The sequence below is a fragment of the Lepisosteus oculatus genome, chromosome 24 (assembly GCF_040954835.1).
Source record: "Lepisosteus oculatus isolate fLepOcu1 chromosome 24, fLepOcu1.hap2, whole genome shotgun sequence".
NCBI classification, from domain to species: domain Eukaryota; kingdom Metazoa; phylum Chordata; class Actinopteri; order Semionotiformes; family Lepisosteidae; genus Lepisosteus; species Lepisosteus oculatus.
Window position 1 is genome coordinate 117,671 of NC_090719.1, and position 13,418 is coordinate 131,088.

At 45.3% G+C, this 13,418-nt stretch overlaps 1 long non-coding RNA gene across 1 annotated transcript; it reads left to right on the top strand.

Annotated features, from left to right (window-relative positions):
* Nucleotides 1-10,121: 10,121 nt before the first annotated feature.
* Nucleotides 10,122-13,418, top strand: LOC138224989 (uncharacterized). The gene is made up of 2 exons (XR_011183515.1): nt 10,122-12,206; nt 12,888-13,418. It is a non-coding gene; the product is annotated as an uncharacterized lncRNA (long non-coding RNA).

A 13,418-nucleotide genomic window follows, 5' to 3' on the forward strand; every position in this document is an offset into this window, starting at 1 on the left:
GGACTCGCTCATGGTGCAGTGAGCCCAGCGGTGTGAGGCTGGTGTCCAGCGCTGATGTGTCCCTGACAGTCCTGTCCCACAGCCTGCGAGTCACCGTTTCTTCCACAAAATACTCCAGCCAGCGCTTTTTAGACTCAAGTTTCTTAAGTTTCTGTTTTTCTCGCAGATTAGATTAAAAAAGCCGCCTGTTGACCTGCTGGAGGTCAGACCCGCTCCGGCAACAACTACTGCAGCTCCGTTGCCCCGGCAACCACGTTTTATTTAACAAAGTAAAATAAACACAGGAGACAAACAAGACAAGAGAGCTCAGAAACCCACAGACACGACGGCAGTGGGTTTTGTTTCTGTGTCGAGTGGATAAACCAGGCAGGACGAGCGCTGCAAACACACTAGAGTACATATAACACAATCAGGGGTACACAAGACTCCTGCTTTTTACACAAACAGGTTCAACAGGTCAATAAAGAGCAGGTCGGCACAGCTGTCATGATGTCTCATTTACAAAGAGTCTGAAGATTTGCTCGTCTCTTCCCAGAGCAGCTTCACTCCGGAGAGCAAGGAACAGCTCCTGCCGAGTCCGTCTTGTAAGACAGACATAGAAATCCGCGACACGGTAAATACACTGACATTGTATAATTAATTCTGATGCTCAATCAAATCTGCGGAACACGTGCGGAGCGCAGTCCAGAGCACTATAAAGACTACATTTCCCACAAGCCCTGTGGCGACTTCCTTTTGACGTAATCGATTCGCGTCTTTTTATTTTTAATTATAACAACAATACATGCCGTAAAAACAAGAATACATATAACACAGAGTATAGTCAGGGGTACATACGATAATACATGTACATGTTATGGAAAAAGATTAAACAAGTAATCTTGTTTAATAGTAAACAAAAGCAGATGAGGTCCGTACATGTTTCAAATTGTCTGTACAGACGCATTTACATCCGTTTTAAAGTGTTTAAACATGGGTCTCCTCTCACAGCATTTCGTTAATTATTATGAAGTATCATATTTTTTTAAATACAAACGATATTTTCATATTACTTTCAATAGGTTTAAAATGTAGTATTATTTAACTTCTTTAAAAGTAATGTCAATATTAGTTTCCTTCTTTACGTTATCTTTCAGAGTTGCTGTCACAAACGTCACAGTTATCATGACTCGCCGCCATAGACTCGTGTATCTCTGTCGCCGCCCAGTGGACATTTCTCGAAAGTGCAGTTCTTTTTAACTTTTTATGGTAGCAATAAAAATAGATACAATACAAACAAGAGTATATTGATAGCACATCAATAATACCATCAGGGGTACATAGTATAATATATTTACACTTCTGAAAAAAAGATTAAACCAGGTTAATAAAGATAAGGGCTGATATAGTCTGTAAATACACTTTTACATCTATTTAAAATGTTCTAACGAAGCTGCCTGAGGAAAGAACTTACTGTTTTGATTACATGAATCAGAGATTGTGACTCTGCCTTTAGCTTCCCATTCCTTCCAAACAATTTCAATTTCACACCTCTGGTTGTGCCAGAGGGTCCTCAGTGGAAGAGATACCAGGGTCCCCAGCACTGCTGTCACCTCTTCTGTACTCCTCCTATGCTAACAGCTGTGTATCTACTGCTGACTCCGTGAAAGGAATCAAGACTCCAGATGATCCCACCCAAATAAAAAAAAAATTCTGGAGTGGAAGGAGGTCTCTGCTTTAGTCGGCTGGTGCCGTGAAAACAACCTCTAACTCTATATAACTCCAACTGCCTGTGTCTCAGGAAGCCCTGGTCCGTTTGTAATGGAAAACCATTGAGAGCACTAGAATGACTGATTTCCATCTTCACTCTAGGTCACTGTGCTGAACAGCACATTACTGTATTCTGCATATGATATGTCTGTTATTTACACCTTTTCTTTCTCACTTTGTCTCTCTGTCCGTTTGGATCAGGTATTTGGAGAGCACCACCACACCAGCCAAACTACCCAAACAGTTGCTTAGGCACTCAAGTGGACTTGATCAAATTAAACTTTCCAACCTAAACAGGAAAATGACAGTTTAAATGGATTCTGCTGCCTTATTAATCATATTTCTCTTCTAAATTCTTTTAAAATAAAAACAAATATTTCTGACATGATACACACAAATAGCTATTTTTATACTTTCAGGTTATATTTCAATCTTATAAATGAAGCATTTCTTTCCTGCGGTTTGAGGTTGTTAAAGAGAAAGACCCCATACTATCACAACCCCCTTTACAGGCTGGTGAAAGAGGTGAAATGAGGTAGCGGAGGTGTAATTGAGTCGGACAGCAAACTGTCACCTGCTGCTTGCCAGGACAGGAATCTTACAAAGGTCCACTCCTCCCAGGAGGGTCACAGTAACAATGATGATGAGTAACACGAATGATTACAGTTCAGGGCCCCGGCACTGCCACCCACTAAAATAAACATGACAAACAAGAGAACCCACAAGACAGTCATGGAAATCCATGACACGATAAACACGCTGAAATGGTACAATATAATTAATTCTGATGTTCAATCAAATCACCGAAACACGTGGGCAGTGCGGGCCAGAGAACTACAGAAACTACATTACCTATACGCCCTGTGGGCGACTTCCTTCTGACGTCATCGACTCGCGCCTTTTGAATGTTATTTTAATTTTGGGTTTATTGTATTTATTTTGTATTTTGTATCCATGTACAATACATTCATTCATTCATTCATTACTCTTGTTTGCAATGCAATGTATTCTTTGCATTCTTTGCTGTTGAAAATGCTTAAATATATTTAAAATTAAAATAACGTATTATTACGAACATTACTAACGGTATTTTAATTAAACAAACTTTCGGTGAAATTTTGCTGAATGACCACCAAGCGGCGCCATTGGCACATTATTGTAAGAATAATCATTTCTAAGAAATTTTCCAGTTTAATTCCACGGACCGGCCATCAGAGGGGCACTTTACTCGTCCTGCTGCTTCTGTTGAATTAATAATTGCTTAAATTATTGTCTGGTTAAATTGTCTGGTGGTAAGTATTTGTAATATAGGATTGCTCATGTCTGATCTGGAGCACGAGATGGAAGTTTAACATGTGTGATTCACTGAGGTGGAGGGGTGGGAAATGACTGAAAGAAGTCTTGCCATGCTGTATTATTAATAGTAGTAGCAGTATTGTCATATTAACACGAATCCTCAGACTCACTAACATCTCCAATAGAACGACAATCTCACACATCAAATATTAGAGGACCCTTCCTTTATACCTAAAAGCTTTCAGTTGTTGGACAATGAAAAGAGTGCTTGCAGGAATCTAATTACTGTTGTTATAAACTCATTACAAGCTAATTGTCTCATTTCTTTTTTTTCTTTCTTCTCTTTTCAGCAGCAAATAAACCCATTACTTGATCCCTTACATTTCAAAACGCTCTGTATCAAACCAACAAATCGTTCATAAATTTAAACCATGTTTTTGAGAAACTAGCCTTAAAATCAAAATGAATACATTCATATGAAACACACTCAGAAACAATATCAAATGGTTTGATACAGAGTGCAGAAACAACTGAAGAGAACTACCAGAACTAAAACAACACCACACCACTCTGAACTGCGCCTCAGATACTGTGAGATGGTTAGACACTACATGCACACCCTAAAGAAGATAGGCACATACACAAACAGACAACTCTCAGACCACAAAAGGCCTGTAGCCAAGACACAGTCAACAACGCTTGACCCAACTGGAGCTCAGACCTGCAGCAAAGCCTGCTCAAACTCCTCAACCTCGTCCTGACGGCCGGCTGTTTCCCTAAGGCCTGGAATCAAGGACTGATCACGCCCGTCTGTAAGAATGGAGACAGACTCGACCCCAACAGGTACCAGGGCTTCAGTCTTGAATATCTGATAACCGGCCCTCCTTACTGAGCACAATGTCCTGCATTAGAGTCAGACTGGCTTCCTACCAAACCGCCACACATCCCATCACATTCACACCTGGGCTCTGATGGCCCATCTGGACCCAGAACAGCAGAGCCTGGCACTGCTGGAGCAGCACTGTCAGACCCGGGCACTGCCAGCCCATCTGGACCCAGAACAGCAGAGCCTGGCACTACTGGAGCAGCACTGTCAGACCTGGTCACTGCCAGCCCATCTGGACCCAGAACAGCAGAGCCTGGCACTGCTGGAGCAGGACTGTCACATCTGGGCACTGCCAGCCAAACTGGACCCAGAACAGCAGAGCCTGGCACTGCTGGGGCAGTACTGTCACACCTGGGCACTGCCAGCCCATCTGGACCCAGAACAGCAGAGCCTGGCACTGCTGGAGCAGGACTGTCAGACCTGGGCACTGCCAGCCCATCTGGACCCAGAACAGCAGAGCCTGGCACTGCTGGAGCAGGACTGTCACACCTGGGCACTGCCAGTCAATCTGGACAAGACCAGAGTTATGGTTTTCCAGGAGAAAGCCAGACCTCAGGGAAACGGGTACAAATTCACACTGAACAACAACACATTGGAGCACACATCCAGCTACACATATCTCGGTCTCACCATCAGCTCTTCTGGGAGTTTTGACCTGGCAGTGAAGGCACTGAGGGAGAAGGCACTCAGGGCTTTCTACGCAATAAGAAGGAGGCTCTTCAATGTCAACCCACCAACAAGAATTTGGCTCCAAATATCTGAAAGTGTAATCCAACCCATTGCCCTATACGGCAGTGAAGTGTGGGGTCCCCTCACAGACCAGGAGTACACTCTGTAGAAACTCCTCCTTGCGCAGAGAAAAACAGCTAACAGCGAGTGCAGGGCTGAATAAGGCCAGTACCCACTATTGGTAAACATACAGAACAGAGTAATCAAACACTTGTTACACCTGAGAAACAGAGGCCACAATTCATACCACCACTAGGCCCTGCTGATCCCAGAGTACAGCTGGTCTTGACACCAGTCAGTCTCAGGACAGCACAGCTGCAGCAACACCAATCACAATCATCCAAATGCGGAGGGGACTGCAGTCCAGAGAAACCCAGCATTTGACAAGGACTGGAGGCCATTTCGCACCACAACTGTAGAACAGGATTCTTTCTGCACACCCAGTACTGGGGGCTGTGTCGGAGGCTCCTCACCAGAAGAGACTTGCATTCCTGTTGGCTCCTCTCGTTCTGTGATGATTTTAGACGTCGCATCGGGCAGGAGGCAGGCGCTCCTCGGGAGCTCTCGTCCCGTGCTATAACTCGGACCACGTGTTGGCACAATTGCTTCCTACATCGAAACAGAAACTTCAAACAACAAACCCCAACAAGAAATCTGTGCACACTTGGACTCCTGCTGCAGCTGAGGAGCTGTCACGCACACACCTCCTGTGTGGGTAGTGTTGGCCGTAAGACGTGTTGTTCACAGAGAGAAAAAATACACCATAGCAAGTCAGCACTCAAACAAACCAAAAGGCCAGTTTTATTGAAGTTGACGCAGCTGGCCACACAAACACTCACTGCGTCTCTTCACCAGGTATCAGAAACAAAATAAAGGAACAATCTTTTTATCATATCCACTCGCACCTTGCTCTCATTTCCAGACTCCTAACTTACCACTCCCAACAAACCCCAGTGCTCGCAACACCCTTTAAATAGGATTTGGCCCGTACCACTATGGATACAATAGGTGTAAAACAGAAAATTCACAAGACAAACAACACATAGCACAGCAGTCCGGACTACTTGGACACACAATTACATGAAACCCTTAACAATTCACAGGACAGACATTCATCAGATCTTCTATACCTAGTTGCCATTTTTCGCAATAACATTAGGCTCTGATAACCTCCCCTCTCAGCATTCCAGCAATGTTATGTTCCTCTAGCTAAGCTTCAGGCATATAACCAGTCTCCTATCTGTTTGCAACCTTTTGACCTTTCTGAGGACCCCTCAGAACAAATAGACACTGGCTTCTCCTCTCATGCAGTGCTGTTAAGACTTAAGCTAGTGGCATCCTACACTATGCTTTGTTCCTTTAGGGCCATTTCTCTAAAAATAGTGTTCTCTACCTTTTGATTCCCCTCCTGTCCACAGCTAGAACAACTGTTTGCTAACAAAGACTGTTTATCTGTCTGGAAAGGTCTCCAAACTGTTACCAATTCCAAAAGAAAATCCCCTCAGATACATCTTGATCACTCTCTACCAGATAACACATTTTACAGCAGGTCTGAAACACAAAGGATCTCCAACGACCTTGTCCATGGCAGTCTCGCAACTCCTCCAAATAATTCACATCCTGGGGATGAGCTATTGTCCCCCACTCAACTGGAGTGCCACACCCACTCACACTCAATCTCTCACGAAGACTTGACGCCGTTTACAAATCTTGAGAATGCCCTGTGAAGCAAAGAACAGGATGTGTTAAGGCTATTCAAAAAGCAAAACTGTAAAAAGGCAGCAGGACCTGACTGTGTATCTCCAGCCACACTACAGCCCTGTGCTGGCCAACTCGCTCCAATCTTTACAGACGTTTTTAAGCAATCATTGTCCCAGTGCACAGTGCCAGACTGCTTCAAATCTTCTGTTATTGTTCCTGTTCCAAAAAAGGACACAAGAACCTGCCTTAATGCCTACAGACCCGTCGCACTAACATCAGAACTGGCGCGTCTTCCCAACACGTTCGTGTCACAGTGAGGTGACCCCTCAAACAAGAATTATTTCCTGCCTCATATATGACTACGGCACCTAGCAATGCAAACAGGGTGCTAGGGCCCCTCTCCATTACCACAGGTTCTGTTGATCTCCCAGATCCACCAATGCCCACACAGACCAGCGACAAGCATGTGTATCGTATAAGTGACCTTTTTATTTTCTATCCATATTCACCATCAGCCAAAGACACAACGAAAACAGCAGCAACAAAAGGTCCTTCCAAGGGTCATAATGAATCCAGAGGGACGGCAGTCTTTTCTGTCAAGTACCGAAGAGTGGCCACTCGAACGATTCTTCTTCGTACCTGTAAAGTCTTTGATGGCCCCAGTGAACGAGAGGCCGGTCCCATTTCCCCAGACTCCGTTCAGGTTCCACTAGAAATCCTCCCGCGAACTGTATTCCATTCCCCTCAGTTTGGAGCGGCTAGCCGGGCCGGTTTCTCGCTCCTTGCCTTCAGGTATTAAAAGTCTCTGTACAGTACCTCTGATCCGATGCCACTGTCTCCCGTGGTCGTCAATCGGTCCTTGCCTCCGCGAACTCGCGCTCCGCAGCTTCCCTTGTGCTGCCTGTGTCGTCTCCCAGGTCTGGTGGGAATCGGGAGCCCGCTCCGTTCCGGCTCAGATGGTTTTATTCCTCCCCTCAGCCCATCTCCCTCAGGGGGTTTTCCACTGTCCCTGTCAGAAAGGGGCTTGCCCAGTATTTTACCAGGAGGAAGCTCGTGTGGCTGAAGAGTGTGAGAGTGCCGAGCTTAGGTGTTATGGGCCCTTATCACTTCTTTGTTCACTCTCCAGGTCGGAGAAACCTGAAAAGAGACAAACGTTGTGAGACCATTTATAAGCTCGGTGACCTCGAATTAAACAGAACAATAGCAACACTGTTCTACAAACCTTTCATTGAAAGGGTTTTCAAACACTGTCCCACTTGCTGGTTTGGCAACATCAGTAGCTGGAATTGAATATGCAGCCATTAGTCTGCCTGGCAAAAAACAACCGGTCTCTCCAGTGGTCTGCATACAAGTGAACACACAAACCCCATACTATTAAAACCCCCTTTAGGGCACACTCACACCACAACACAATCAACCCGACAGACTCACCAACACTGGACTGCAGAAGCGGCAGGAAACCCTTGAGAACATGAGCAGAGCATGCAAACTCCACACAGACAGCACTCCAGGAAACCAGACACATGAGAACATGTGCAGAGCATGTGCGCCGTCTCTCAGCCTTTCACCTCCACATGCAGATCAGGACGCGACCGGAGACCGGAGACTCCTCACTCCTGCAGGAGGAGGCGCCGACGGACTCGCTCAGCCCAGCGCTTACATTTCCCCGACAGTCCTGTCCTACAGCCTGCGACTCACCGCTTCTTCCTTTTCTTCTGCGAAATGTCCACAAAATACTCCAGCCAGCGCCGTTTAGACTAAAGTTTCGGCTTTGCCAGCTGTCTCCCTCCCGGAGGTCAGATCGAAACAACTTCTGCAGCACCGTTTCCCCAGCAACCACGTTTTATTTAACAAAGTAAAATAAACACAGGAGAAAAGTTTGCAAACATGCAGGCAGGATGAGCGCTGCAGACACATGCTGCTGCCCGGGTCCGTCTTGTGAAATAAACAGAATTTTGCACCCCAGGAACTAGACCCACGAGAACATAAGGAGAGCATGCAAACTCCACACACACAGCACCCCAGAAAACTGGAGCCACGAGAACATGAGCAGAGCATGCAAACTCCACACACACAGCACCCCAGGAACTAAATCCAGGCTCCCAGCGCTGCCACCCACTGCCCCGCCGTCTCTCACCTCCACTTGCAGATCAGGACGCGACCGGAGACCGGAGACTCCTCACTCCTGCAGCAACACACCCCAGCAGGAGGAGGCGCCGACGGACTCGCTCATGGTGCAGTGAGCCCAGCGGTGTGAGGCTGGTGTCCAGCGCTGATATTTACCGACAGCCTGCGACTCACCGTTTCTTCCTTTTCTTCTGCATAATGTCCACAAAATACTCCAGCCAGCGCTTTTTAGACTAACGTTTCCGCTTTGCTCGCTGATTAGATTACAAAAGCCGACTGTTTACCTCCTAGAGGTCAGCTCGCACCAACTTCTGCAGCACCGTTTCCCCGGCAACCACGTTTTATTGACAAAGTAAAATAAACACAGGAGAAAAGTTTGCAAACAAGACGGGAGCTAAGAAACACGAGGACAGTGGGTTTGCTTTATGTGCCGGGTCGATTAACCAGCGCTGCAGACACGTGAAATACAAGAAAACATACACACAAGGGAACACATAAGAGAGACAAAGAAATACAAGACACGATAAATACGCTGAAATTGTATTAATATAATTCATTCTAATGTTCAATGAAATCAGCGAAACACATGGGCAGGGCAGCCCAGTAAACTACAGAGACTACATTACCCATAAGCCCTGTGGGCGACACCATTTTGACGTCATCGACTCATACTTTTGTATTTTTTATGAGACCAAAAACTACAAGAAAACGTAACGTAGCAGTCGTATTGTCAGGATACATGCAATAATACATGTACATTTTATGGAAAAAAAGATTCAACAAGGTAAATGCAGATAAGGCCCGTCCATGCTTCAACGTTCTTACAACACAGAAACAGACACATTTCAGAAAGACATTCTGAAATAAAATGTCTTTACATCCGTCTTAAACTGTTCAAACACGGTCTCCTCTCACACCATTCCCTTAATAATTATGTTGCGCAAGTATAATAATGTTTAAAAATACAAACGATATTTTCATCTTCCTTTTCAATGGGATTAAAATGTAACAAATTTATTTCTTTCCGATTTCAAGTCTTTCCGATAGCGCTTTGAGACTCAGCTCCGTGGACTCGTGTATCTCTGTCGCCACCCAGTGGACATTTCTCGGAAGTGTCACCGCCCGCCGGAATTCGGAAAAGTCCCGGGACTGAAGCTGTGTGACTGGACAAGAGCCTGTCTCCCGCCTCCTGCTGAAATCTCAGCGCCGATTGGACAAAAGCTGCTCACAGTCCGGATCCAGTGGAAGGCCGATCCACTCCGGGTTTTCCTTAGCCGGCAGTCCGGATCCAGTGGAAGGCCGATCCACTCCGGGTTTTCCGTAGCCGGCAGTCCGGATCCAGTGGAAGGCCGATCCACTCCGGGTTTTACGTAGCCGGCAGTCCGGATCCAGTGGAAGGCCGATCCACTCCGGGTTTTCCGTAGCCGGAAGTCCGGGTCCGGTGGAAAGGCCGATCCACTCCGGGTTTTCCGTAGCCGGAAGTCCGGGTCCGGTGGAAAGGCCGATCCACTCCGGGTTTTCCGTAGCCGGAAGTCCGGATCCGGTGGAAGGCCGATCCACTCCGGGTTTTCCGTAGCCGGAAGTCCGGGTCCGGTGGAAAGGCCGATCCACTCCGGGTTTTCCGTAGCCGGAAGTCCGGGTCCGGTGGAAAGGCTGATCCACTCCGGGTTTTCCGTAGCCGGAAGTCCGGATCCTTTACGATGCACGCAAGACTACGTTACAGATCACCGGAGTACATTACACAGGCAAATAAAGATAAGGTACGCACAGCTTTCATGTTGTGATACTTAGACATGGTTTGGAGACGTTCCCTCGTGTGTATTTTGAATTATTCAAATGCGTGTCGCTTCAATTTGGAAGCGCATCATTTCAGTGCATGAGCTTACCCGTTATATTGGGCGAGATTTCACACGGATAATCAAACAAGAACGAGTTTGCCCTGGAATCCATTCCACTGCCCAACCTGAAAGTCAGAGCATGAGAACGGACGGATTGTATGGCGATTGTGGTGTTGCTCGACCACATCAATTAGGCGAGAAGTACAATCTGCTACTACGACATACGGTCTAATTATTCAATTTTCGATTATTTCTCATCTTTAGGCTATTTATACATCTAATAACGAGCAAGTATAATGATTAAGCCAATGATACATTATATTTTAGATTCGGTTCAGCAGTATTGAGCAGTAAAATAACATCAATTTGTCTACAGGAAATGTCAGAATTAGAAGCCTTCTTTACACCATTTTGCCGATCTGTTCAGAGTGTTTTAACAACAGAACAAAACAAAAACAAACGTAAGGTTTCTGGGCTGCTTTGAGAAAGACAATTATCATCTATATTACTTTTAAATCTATGCACACTGTGTATCTTTACCGGGTCGATTCAATGTACAATTTTGTACTGACGCCTTAACCTTATTATTCATACAAAATCTGTTTGACAATAGTCATGTTTGATTCCACTCACTTTCCCCAAAGAGGTGCTCCAAAATAGTTTGACAAGATATTGTGAGATTGCGAGAAGGATCTGAAGTATTTATTAGTACAAGTATAACTAAATTGTTTTCCTTGTAGTCTAATAAAGGTTGTAAATTCTTCCATAGTTTCTGATGGTATACTGTTAGTTTCTTAAAAGCATCAATACCTCTCTAGGAGTAGCTCTGGTTACGACGGATTGTTATCAGACTTATCACAAACATTATATCTATTCATAAAATCTGCTTGATTCTACATTTCATCATCCACACCAGTTAATTTGTTGACCCCGCTTATACTATTTTAAACCCAGTTTTCAAAGCACAGGTTTATTTTTTCTCTGTATTCTAGATGATGTATCTATGGGAGGTATGTTTATCTATAAGAGACCACGTGAGGAGAACTTCTTCATGGAAGCTGGCAAGTTTCAGGGGGGTTTCCAGCATCCAAATGACATTCAAGTAAAAAGTCTATACCCGCTAGTTCCTGAATAATTAAATTAGGGAAACATACACCACCTACTTTGCTTAATTTTGTAAATAATACTCTGTTGGTATCGGTATTAGATGCTCTAAACCCTGTAGCATTTAGGCCTCCTTCTGCCCGTGTTTGACAAATAACAACCATGAATAACGTTTTTTTTTTATTTTACTAAGGTAGAGAACATCAAATCACAAATCACAAAATCACCTTTTTGAAAATCTTAATACCAAGATATTTAATCACATCTTTTACATGTATATTACGTACGGAGCAGACACTTTCCAACAGCCACCAGTTCACTTTTCTGATATGTAAAGAAAGACCAGATACAGAGGAAATGACTTGTAAACGCATTTAATTGCTTTGTCCACCTCTGTGTGCTTTCTCAGAGAGAGAGTTGTATCCTCAGCCAATTGGGAACACCTGTCATCTCTTTATCCTGTACTTGAATACCCTGAAACTATTTGTTATAGGGGTGTAAGCAGTGGGAAGAGGAGTGGGCTCGTGTCGAATTGCCTTACCCGTTCCCAATCTGCAGGAGGTCCCACGACGGCAGGTAGCTGCTCCAGTCGCTGGAGCTCAGTTCGCTGTCGAGGGAGGACGAGGGCTCTGGCTCGGGGGAATCACGGCTCCACAGCTCCTACCTGTTGCAGAGTGTTTCTGCCCTCCCGATGGCCTCTGTGTTTTAGAAGGATCTGTCTCTTTTCGCTTGCTTACACCACAGGTTTCATCGACGATAGTGTGCATCCTGAAGCAGTGAGTTATCGGTCTTATTTCTACTGAGAAACAGTTCAAGCACTCACAAAACAATAACCAGGAGACGGTGTATGAAAAAGTATTGTAAAACTTGCAGAGTAGATTTGAATAGACAGTGGATGTCACACTGCGTGCACAAACTCATAACTCGCCGTGTTCAATTTTGTGTTGAGTTACAGGAACCTCAGCATCAGATGAAATCCTCTTCAGCGCCCCAGGGAGACTGGGGGACTTGCCAGATTTTCAGCTTTATCACTGGGTCCTTTGGCTCAGGGCTGTTGAGCAAAGTGCTCCCCTCTGCTGGAGAGCCACAGGGGCACTACAGAGCGGCCTCGTGTTCCCTGCTCCTGCCCGTGCCTGTGGACGGCCAGTGTGACCGCGCGCGAGACAAAGTAGTGCATTCGTGGTGTAAATACAGAATGTTCACTAGCTGACTGAGGAAAGTTACAGAGACGGGAGTATACGTTCTGAAATAATGTGAACCACTGTTACTTCACACAGACAGACTACTTAAAAATCATGTGGCTTTTTAAGGTCGTTTTGTCTGCCTAAAGTACGTTAGATTTGTCACAGCAAAGAGTTTGAATACTTACAGAATGCAGCAGCTAGCATTGTTACTTGGAGCAGAAAGAATGACCACATAACTCCCATACTTCTCTCTCTTCATTGGTTTCCTCTCAGGTACAGGGCGGACTTCAAACTCCTTCTACTTACTTACAAGGCTCTCAGAGGTCAGGCACCTGTCCTGCCTCGCAGGGATGCTGCAGAGGAGAAATACTGTACACAGCATAGTTTCAGAGGCCTGTCTGTCATGGGCTGGGCACCATGTGAGTTGAATGCTGCATCAGTGCCATGGATCCAAGAGGGGCATCATGGATACAGCTGTCGTTTAGGAGGATTCTGCTGGTCTGCAGAGACCTGCATGGGGTACTGACATACAGACGACTTGATGGATGGATGGATTAATACCCGCATTCATTTCTTTCTTTTTTTTTTAATGATATAATGTTAGCATGCCCAAAGGGGTTGGGCAGCCAGTTGACCTTGGACCCCTAGAGGATTTTATTCTCCTTACTGAGGAGTCTTTGGTTCCTTTCCTCCATTGTCTTCAGTTCTGTATTCACAAAATGTATATTTACCTGCATCGTTAAGCGCCTTGGGGCAACCTTGTTGTGAAAGGCGCTATATGAAAATAAATTGAATTGAATGGAA